Genomic DNA, 10,802 nt, shown 5'->3' on the forward strand with positions numbered 1-10,802 from the left:
ACCAGCTGCTTAAAATAAATTTAAAAAAATTTTTTTAAGTTAAAGGTAAGAGTAATAGAGAAAAAAAAAACACTGAAGTGAAAAAAAAAAAAAAAGAAAGAAAGAAAGATGAAGAGCAGGCTGGAGATTGCTAAGCCACATTCCCAGGAACAGGAAGATATAGGAGACCTGCCTTCATGTTCTCAGAGCAGGGCTACTTGTGTGTAGAGGGACCAACAGGAGCAGCTACAAAGAGGGAAGAAGTTATGGCTCCCAACGAGGCTGCACCAGCAGGCGGGAGAGAAAGCCCGTGTGGCGGGCGGGACAGGCAGCCTGGGCAGCACAGAAGCCTCATGGGAGACCTGGCCCGGCTCTTTCTCTAGCAGTCTCTGAAACACGAGCTGGCACTGTGTCCCAGCAACTGGCTTCCCACTGCCCAGTCTTTTTCTCCATTTTCTTTCTCTGAACCCTCCTCTATCTCCCACCACTCACCTACTCTTAAGTCACTGCATTGGGACGAGATTGACAGTCCCCTGGGGCAAAGGACACCTGAACCTGCAAGCAGACCATCCCTCTGCCCACCCACACACATTCTGCCCCATTTATTTGCACATCCATACCCAGAATGCCCTGCTGGTCCATGCCAGAGCCATTAGACACATTAGACAGTCCTTGCCAGCCTCTGGAGACTGGAGTTGGCAGAGTTAGGCACCCCTCAAAGGGCGATGTGTTTACTTTCATGTAATTGAAATTGGGTTTGAGTTGGTTTGCCTGCACCCTCAGTCCCCTTGGCTCAGATTGGCATGGGGCAAAAAGAAAACCAGATGCAACAAGAAACGATGTTTAAAGCCATGTGACCAGCTTTCAAGGTCCCCATGCTGCTCACCAAGTTCATCCACCAGCCCAGACCTTCCACGTTCCAGCTCAGTCCAGCCATCAAGAGTGTGGCCTCTCTTAACTTTTAAGGGTTTCAAGAGAAGTTTTCACAATCCAGATTCAGGATATTTTTCTACCCCTTTCCTTTCATTTCATGGTGCAACAGCTTCCTCTTTGGGTTCAGAGAGGGCAAGAAACTTGCAAAAAATGCACCTGGGCCTGATGAGCCCCAGCCTCGGTCCCAGGGTCTCAGAGTACCCCACCCCCAAAGCTGCTGCTCCAGAGGTATCTGTTCATAGTCCCAGAGGGCAGCTTGGCGAAACCCGCCTCCTCAGGGTCAGTGAGGAAGGAGAGGCAGGCAGCAGGTGGGAACAAGCACCAGGACAACACCCAGAGAACAATCAGAAGAGAGGATGATGCGTATGTGTGTGGAAAGTGAGAGGGAAGGGGTGGATATTAGAGAAGAATACGAAAAACAGCAAGCAGAACACAACCGCATGTTCTGCTTCGTCCAGAAAGGCTTCTTTTGTGCAGTGTGTATCAGATGCATCTGCCCCTATGGGAATGGAAAGTGCAGTGTCCCTGACTCAGGTTTTTTTTTTTAATTTTTATGTATGTATTTATTTCTTTATTTTTGGCTGTGCTGGGTCTTCATTGCTTCACACAGGCTTTCTCTAGTTACAGCAAAAGCGGGGGCTACCCTTCATTACAACTACAGCGCTACAGCGCATGAGCTTCTCACTGAAGGGGTTTCTCTCGCAGTGGAGCTCGGGTTCGAGGCTTCAGTAGTTGTGGCACATGGGTTTGTGGTGCATGAGATGTGGAATCTCCCCATCTCTCAAATCTGTATCCCCTGCATTAGCTTAGCTGCGTTAGTGGTTAGCTTAACCCAGGGACCACCAGGGAAGTCCCTCAGACAGGTATTAAATAGCTGAGCCATCCATTCATTCAGTTCAACCCAACTTGTTCACTGAGTTGCCTGGCACCATGGTGGTCACTGGAGCCGCACAAATGAAAGATGTGACCTCTGCCAGGTGGGACCCACATGTGCCAGGCTCGCCAGTAGGGGACGACTGCTTTCTGGGCATCAGGGTGGGTCCCCCTGAGTCATCCATGCTCCCTGGTCAGGGCAGCAGCAGGCCTAACAGCCCAGGGGTAAGCGTGGGGACACAGGGTTCATGTTCAGTGGGAGGTTCTGCTGCTTTTGAGCTGAGGGATCCCGGGCAAGTTCCCTCCCTCCGTGCCCCAGCTTCCTCACCCGCAAAATGGAGCTGATAACAGAACCCACTCATGGAGCTGAGATGAGAACTGAATGAGTTAACACGCGTAACTCTCTCCACACAGTGTCAAGCACTCAATAAACATTTAACTATTGTTATCATTGCAGCTGGCCGCACATATTAGCAAAAGTCATTGCCAAGCTTCAGGGAGCCACAATCGAGGCCACAGACCTGAGCAAAGCTAAACGGTTTTTACAAGAAACTAGACCATGAGTTTGGCCTTCTTGCCCAGGGCTTTAACCAGGTAAGTACAAGAAAATGAGCACTTATCATGTGTATAGACCATGGGATAAATTGATTATTGGAACAATGATTAGCCAGGAAGTAAGAATTTCAAATCTTAACATTCAGATGAAAGGCCTGCTCTGGATCCCTGGATTTCAGCCACCTCCTGGCTGCGGGTTGGAGGGTACATGAGGCAGGAAGGGGGTCACAGAGAACCTTCTGAGATAGCACTCAGGCCCAGACCAGGAAAGGCAGGAGTCCTGACATGAGGTCAGTGTAAATCCAGACCCTTGAGAAAGGTGATCGGAGGGAGCATTGATCAAAGTCTCACAACCTTGACACCACCCTCTCCTTGGTGTCGTCCCACCTGCCCTTCCCCATCCCAAGCCTCAGGGTGGGGTCAGAGACAGACAGATTTGGAGAGCTGAGTCCCAAGTCCCAGGAAAACCCCTTCCTCTATTCCCCAGGATTAGACGATTAGGAGGAGAACAAAGGAGCAATTCACCAGTGGATTCTGCAATTCTCCCACGTCCGACTCAGCAACCGCTGAGTTCCCACCATCTCAAGTGGCTGGAGAGAAGGTGGAGGCCAGCTGGCTGGCCTGAAACAGTGTCTGTACAGATGCCCCTCCCAGAAACACTCCGATGCCTTCTGTGAATACAGCTTGCAGCAGAAGGGAGTGTGCGTGTGTGTGTGTGTGTGTGTGTTCAGATTGCTCTGGGAAAAGTCAGGATGAGGGACATAAGTACTGAAACTTGGAACAAAACCTCCCATAGATTCTCTGTTTGGAAAGATGCCTGGATTCCACCCAGTTTTCTTAAATCCAAAAGACAGCCAATGACCAGGCTGAATGACTGATAGAACCCAACGCCCCTTCCAACTGATACACACTCTGCAAAAGATACATTTTGGAAAACAGAGAGAAAATTTTTTTCATAATTTCATCATGGGTAGTACTTGAGTTATATTTCTTTGAGTTTTTTTGACAATACATGTAACTATCATCCAATTCAGGCTTCACTGGTGGCTCAGACGGTGAAGAATCCACCTGCAATGCAGGAGACCCTGGTTGATCTCTGGGTCAGGAAGATTCCCTGCAGGATGAAATGGAAGCCCACTCCAGTATTCTTGCCTGAGAAATCCCATGGACAGAGGAGCCTGGCGGGCTACAGTCCCTGGGGTCACAAAGGTTGGACATAACTGAGCAACTGAACAACAAAAGTCAACCAGTTCACACCTTCTCAGTCCTGTGATATCTTCTTGTTCCTATCATTTTATCACAAGCAGTTTTCCATGTTGTGACATAGTCTTCCCATCCTGGCTTCTTATGGAATGGAGCCCAATTTGAGGACTGGTTGTGGAAGGGGTTCAAGGTTTTAAAAAGGGGCAGAAGACCAAAGGAGATCTTTGGCTTGTGTGTTTAAGCTCATGAAAAGCTACTTCCAGACACACTATGGAAGGCACTGTCTTCTCCATTGCTTTACAGTCTGAATAAAATAAGAGGAAAGCAATGAACACTGAAGCTGTGAAGGAAATCATGCTGACCATTAAGATGATTATACTCTAAAGTGGATTAAAGTTCCCTGGATCTTTCTGTCCAGGGTGGATTGTGGTCACTCCCTTCTGGGTTCCAAGAGATGCACAAAATGTGGCTCCTCTTACCAAGAGGATTTAGTATTTGAAGGTTTTTAATGGACCCTTTCTTCAGTTCTTATTTTCCACTGTAAATTAAATTCATATGCATTCTCATTTCCTAGAACATACCTTCCCACCTCTTAAACATCCATGCCCTCTCTTGCTCCTTTTTTTACAGACTGGGCATGTTCCAAGGAGGCGGTGTAGAGGGAGTCTTAAAAATACTGCTTTACCTCAGGAATTGAAGACTTGTTGGCAAACATAACTTTTAGCCAGGGTGAGGGTATCCTGTTTCACAAGTCCTTAGTTTCTACCCTCTTTTTCTTTAGACAGAAATTCCAGAAAGGAGCTTGATGAGATGTCTGAAGCAGAAGGGTGTTGATGTAACAAAAAAAAAAAAAAAAAGAGGTGCTTCTTAGGTGAAGAAGCAGATACTGCTTTGTGGGGGAATAACTATTGGAGAGGTGAAGGTCCATGTGGGAGAAGGAACAGAGAAGCTTCCAACCTTAGCTTGCAGAGTTGACACATCCTGCCGCTCAACTCCCTGGTTGGTCCATAGAGCAGGGATGGAACACCAACAGCCAGACCATCCTCACTCTCCAGGCTCCAGAGAGGTGTCAGCTGTCAGCAGCTGTGTCCAAGTACAAAGGACCTCAGCTCTATGGGGTCCTCATAGAGCAAGCCACCAGTCGCCCTGCACAGTTCTGCCAGGACCCGCAGAGTTCAAGGAAGAATAAAGATGGTCACAGTTCCCTGGTGGTCCAGTGGTTAAGACTCAGTACTTTCATTGCTATGGGTCTGGGTTCAATCCCTGGTCGGAGAACTAAAATCCCACAAGTTGCGTGGTGCAGCCAATAAACAAATTTAAAAAATTAAAATAAAGATGGGAGTAATCACAGTTTGGAAGAAAAGAGGTTCTTCTTTTCAAGATTAGTTGCCTAAAGGCCTAGAATGAGAGGAATATTTCACAGTTACGCAGTTATCATTGGCAATTTGGGGAACTGACTGATACCATTAATAATCGGTCCCCTCCACCTCCTTTCTTTGGACGGCTTCTTCCCAACTTGGCTTCTGCCTTCGGTGTCTGAGTTCTCAGGCCCCTCATCTAGCTGCTCAGGGGAAGTGCCCTCCTGACTAAGGATAAAGCAGGGAGTGGGAGATGAGGGCTGAAGCAGATGGTATGGGTCTCATAAAAAGCCCAAGCCAAAGCTGAAGAGAAAAGACAACGTCATCCTCCAGCTTGCAGAGCCACTAAGAGCCCCATTTGGAAAAATGTCGTTGCAAGCCCTAAGTGGTTGGGGAGGCTCAACACTGCGGGGAGAAGGAGTTGGTGATTCTTTCAACAAAATTTCTTTCAAATCATAACATACCAGTAGTTGGAAAAAATGAACCTCAAGGCTCATCACAAAAATTCCTCCTTCTGAGATGAAGGCATCCAGGTTTAGTCAGCCTAAATGGTTTCTCCAAAGTTCAAGTGGGAGCCAGGATTGCAGCCACAGTGTTTTGAATCTAGCCCTAGGCTTATCTGTGTTACTCTCTGTTTACATTCACACCACCAGCATGTAAGCCCTCCATCCTCTCCCATAAACAATGCCAAATGCATCTTGCTTTAGAGTGAGGATTATTTCCCCTGCAGCAGGTGGCAAAGCGTGCTGCAGAGCAGAACACCAAGTCTCTAGGGAAATTCTCAGGAAAGGGGCAACTGGCCAAGAAATAAGGAAAGAGCAACGACATCCAAATGGTTGGAACCAGAAAGGTTAAAAGCTTAGGGTGGTGATGTTGGAGGAAAAGCTTAAGAACGCTTCTGCTCCAGGCAGAGCACAAGATGTAAGTGTTTGTGTTCCATGCTCCCAAGTTTCCTTTTCTCTGCCTTTGTCCCTCTCAGACATCAAGCTCCTCTTCCTCATAAGCAACATTTGTTTTTCAGGAAAGATGTTAACAAATGCATCCCTTTGAAGCAGAACTGACTGAACATTCTCTCAGGCAGACTCTCTAAGATGTCAGAGCTAGAAGGGACCAAGACTAACATTGCCAAGTTAGAATGGGGGAAAAAAAATGTTTTTAATCTAGAAGCTAAATACTAGGTATTATCGTCACCCATGCTGTGGAACAAGGATATAAATCCAAGCACTTCTCAGCCTGCCCAGCATATAGCAAGCCCTCAGCAGAGGACCACAACTCAGGGCTTACCCCAACTCTGCCTCCCTTCTCAGGAGAGCTTGACCTAGGTAGGTATTTGCAGAATCAAACATTATTTCATGCGTATATTCTTTCAGGATACTCTGCCACCGGCTTTACCTCTGGTCACCCTACAGATCTGGAACCACATCCCATCCAGGATGTCATTATCCATCTTCTACTGGAACCCAGGGTGAATCAAGATGAGACAACACGTCTCTCTCCTCTTTCTTGGCCACCACAATAGCACTCCACACTGCAACTATATATGCACATGGCTTTGCTGAAGAACTAGGGAAAACTCAAAAGGAAATGGTCATTTAGACTGGTCAGACTTTGAGTGAACTATGAACATGAAGTTTCTCTTTCAGCTCCCAAGGGACAGCATCTAACAGTTAGGCTTTGACAAGAAAGAGCTCATCTGTGCAGGTCTACCATATATTGCACAACTCCGGTGAGCACCATTCACATAACAGTGTAACGCCTCCTTGGGCAGGGCCTGGTCTACACAAATAGAAAAGCAGCTTTGCCTCACCCCTAAGTGGACCCCTCTGCACTCAGGTTATTCACAAGGCCTTTAAACACCACTTCTTCAAGTCTCTGTGTCCTAAATGCTATTCTTCTTCAGGAACCTTTCTCTCCTTTGCATACAGAGGTGCCAGCTCCCTAAATCAATCCTATGGTTTACAGTCTGATGTACAGCTATGGGGGCTTCCCTGGTAGCTCAGCGGTAAAGAATCCACCTGCAATGCAGAAGACTCGGGTTCAAGCCCTGGGTCAGGAAGATCCCCTACAGGAGGGCATGGCAACCCACTCCAGTACTCTTGCCTGGAGAACCCCCTGGACAGAGGCGCCTGGTGGGCCACAGTCCACTGTGTCACAGAGAGTCAGACACAGCTCTAACAACTGAGCATACACACTTGCATGTACAACTATAGATGAGGCTCTGTGGTCAACATCAGTGTGTTGGTCATCACTGAGTCTCAAAGGCTAGAAAAATGGGCTCCAGTCCCGCAAGCAGTGAAGATGAATCCTCCAGTTCTCTCACCAGGGAGAGCTGTCCTAAAGGCAAACACTAAGCGCAGGAGAGGAGGGAAAAGGGGATACAAACCACAGTGGATAAGATCTCTAGCTCCACCCTTCTGGTCAATGGGTACCCACTGTTGTGCAACAAGCATTTGGTTTCCTAGGGGCTCTCTCCCATGGACAGCCATATCCACAAAACGGTTACACTGGGGTATATGTGTTTCTCCATCAAGTCAAGAAACTTTAATAATAACCTACATGACTCCCCAGATAGCAGAATCTCTCTCTAATACACACATTCTCTCAACAGGGGATATATCACTGCAAACATTAGTTCTTAGGGGGAATTAAAAATATCTTAGATATTACAATGATTTGGGCCTTCAAAAGGTTAAAGTATATGAAAATATACAGAGTATACAGCAGAGGAGAAGAAATGATGGAAAAAACCAATGCTTCAAAAGATTACTTGCATGCATATATGCTAAGTTGTTTCAGTCATGTCCAACTCTTTGCAACCCTTTGGACTGTAGTCAGTCAGGCTCCTCAGTCTATGGGATTCTCCAGGCAAGAATACTGGAGAGGGTTGCCATGCCCTCCTGCGGGGGATCTTCCCGACCCAGGTATCGAACATGCATCTCTTACATCTCCTGCATTGGCAGGCAGGTTCTTTACCACTAGCGCCACCTGAGAAGCCCAAAAAGGCCACATGGGGGAGTAATAATGAGAAAACTTGGGAAACACTGCTCTAATAGAGGAGAAAAATGGGGATGAAGGGAAGTTACCAGTTCTAACTGCTATGATAGTTATCATCATCGTAATTAAAAACATTTTGTATGCATGCCCTAAATTAATCCTCCTGACAATCTTCAGGAAGAAGGACTATTATAGTCATTTAAGATGATGAAATAGCTTTAGAGGTATTGTCCAAGGCCACACAACTAGCAACTGGCAAAGGCACGATTCCAGCCGAGTTCTGTCTGCCTCCAAAGTGCATGGTCTTAACCATCCTTGAATGCTGAGTGCATCGTCAGCCCAGTAGAAGGGAGGTTGGCAAGACAGCAACCCATCTTTAGACTCTACCATCTACTCCACCAGCTCAAGTCTACCTCTAAGACCATGGAGGACAGTTAAGTTCTAAGGAAGGAATCAGGCAACTCTGGGAAAACTCTGGGTCGAGTTGAGAATGAGAAGGAAGGGAGGTGGCCCCACTCTCCTCTGCGTCTGCCTCCTCTTCCTCCAGTGGGAGGCATGGAGCCACAGGGACCAAGATCCTGGAACCTGGGATAAAGAGAGAAGTGAAAAGGGGGGAGGGTGGTCCCTGCTGTGAGCTCAGTTACTACTGCTGAAACCCAGTGCAGGGCGGCAGCCAAGCCCCAGGGATGGGGTGACCTCTGTACAAACAGAACTTCCCTAGGCAGCGCTTCTGCAAATATAAACACAGATTCACCACGTGATGGGTTCAACCAGTTCATGTAAACACTAAAGGGAGGAAAAAAAAAAAAAAAACTCAAGGGAAAAAATATGCTCCAACAAGACGAAGCAGGGTCCTGTGACTCAGAGAGTGGAAGGTCAAGAGCTAAAGGGCTCAGAACCCGCTGGGCCTGCAGCGAGGCCACAGAGAAGCTCTTGCTACTTGGGCACAGGGTGTCTTGAGCCCCCCACCACAGTGTGGGAAAGTCTTTGTCAGGAGCAGTGAAAATGGGTGGTTTTCCGTGGATATCTGAAGCACACTGGGTTAGACTTTCCATGGGAAACAGAGGGAGTCCTGAAGCAGGAGGGCCTATAGGTAGACACCAGGAGGACTTCCCCATGGCCCCTTCGTGGAAACAAGGTGCCTCAAGAGATCTAAGCCTGGGACGAGCCGACTGCTCAGAAGCAGGGGATGGATGGGATAAATTCTGAACAGCACACCCTTCCTCCCTACCCCCACTCCCCTGACCCTGTTGTTTGTACTGACAAAGAGAACGCTCTCCACCACACCCCCACGCTCTCAGGAAGAATGCAAGCACAGTATCTGGGTGTTTTGCAAACAATCCGCGCTGCCCCAGTAAGAAGAGCCAGCTCTGCAAAGCATTTGCAAATACCCTGCTCTCCTGGGCCAGGAGAGTTTTGACAACACTACAGCTCGGTCTTTCCAAGACATCCATTAACCTAAAATAAACCAGGCAAGGAGGAGGTTGGCAGATGGACCCCATGGATGGTGCGGAGGCAGGATGCTGTGTGCTGGTGCTGTGGCCACCCCAGCATTTCCAGAAGAGGCCACAGAGCTCAAGGATATCACAGTAGTCAAGGCAGTCAGAAGTCTCTAACTCTGGACTGAACCAAGGGGACAGTGGGGTCCACTCTAGGACCTACCACTGTGTTGGGGTTCGTTCAAGCAGGAATCACCTCCTACATAGCTTAGCAGGGGACCCAAGGGCCCACCTGACTCAATGGGAGCTGAAATAACACCAAAATGCAGTTCAGTACAGGAATGGAGGAGGGACAAAGAGAAGGAGACCTGAGTAGGCCCAGCCCAGAGGAGAATGAAAGGAGTTGGGAGGCAGTATAAAGAGAGAATAAAGACAGGTGGATTTCAATGTTTTAACAGCAAAAAACCCTTGTAGGTATGTACTTATCACAAATGTTTACTTTCATATTATCACATGCAGGCATGTAGGACTATTTATAGGGGCCAAATCAATAATAGATAAGTCTTACAACAACAGAAGATATTTGGGGCAACCAGTCCCTGGCCCCACCACTTCTTATCTGTACAACCTTGGGCAAGTAACAGAACTTCTCTGTATCTAAGCTTTAGAATGGGATTAAGAATAGTGCATATCTCCTAGAGTAGTTATGAGAATTAAAGAAGTTAATATTTGTGAAGCACTTAGAACAGTGCCTGGCACATATCAAGCATTACTAGCGTTTGTTAAACACACAGAGACTCCAATGAATTTGCTTAGCATTTAATGCCTAACCATTCCTCACTCTATTTTCTTTCATTTATTTACTCAATAAATATTAATTGGGTGCCTACTATATGTCAACTTCTATGCTGATATCGCAGCTGTAAAAATGAGCAAAAATAACCATGACTTACCCACTCTTCGGGCTCAGAGTCTAAATGTCACTCTTTAGATGAGCTTTACCCTCAAGCACCTCCAAATCCATGTCAGGCTAAACCAGCCCAGCCCCGGATCATATCTTGCCTAGGGGCACACAGCCATGAATGCAGGATCTGAAAAGGAAAATTGCTTGTGGTTTTACAGCTGACCCAGGCTTGTGTGCCGGAGAGAAAATTGCTGGAGTCACCGGAATGAGCCCCAAATTCTGGAATGCAGATGGCATCAACCCAAGCTGAGCCGGGTGGTAGTTTCAGTAGATTACCTTCCTAGTAACCATGCCAGCTTCTAGCTGACCTTCCTCCACTGTGGAGGCTAAAAACCCAGAAGGTACATTTCTCAGATGTCCAAGCAGCTAAGGTCGGGGATGCAGCTTGGGACTTATTAACCATATACACTCATTTAAGACTTTGATTTGAAATCAAATTATGAGGGATGAGAGAATCAGTGTGGGATGTATATTCAACTGCAGCAGGCTGGAACAAAGGCAGGG

General features: G+C 47.3%; 1 long non-coding RNA gene across 1 annotated transcript in view; it reads right to left on the bottom strand.

Annotated features, from left to right (window-relative positions):
• The window catches only part of LOC133060439 (uncharacterized), a 40,987-nt gene extending 30,672 nt beyond the window's left edge, over positions 1-10,315 (bottom strand). Inside the window, exon 1 of the long non-coding RNA XR_009693767.1 lies at positions 10,288-10,315. This is a non-coding gene — a long non-coding RNA (uncharacterized LOC133060439). The remainder of the gene's footprint in view (positions 1-10,287) is intronic.
• Between the last annotated feature and the right edge of the window lie 487 nt (positions 10,316-10,802).

Source organism: Dama dama, chromosome 8 (assembly GCF_033118175.1).
Source record: "Dama dama isolate Ldn47 chromosome 8, ASM3311817v1, whole genome shotgun sequence".
Taxonomy (NCBI): Eukaryota; Metazoa; Chordata; class Mammalia; order Artiodactyla; family Cervidae; genus Dama; species Dama dama.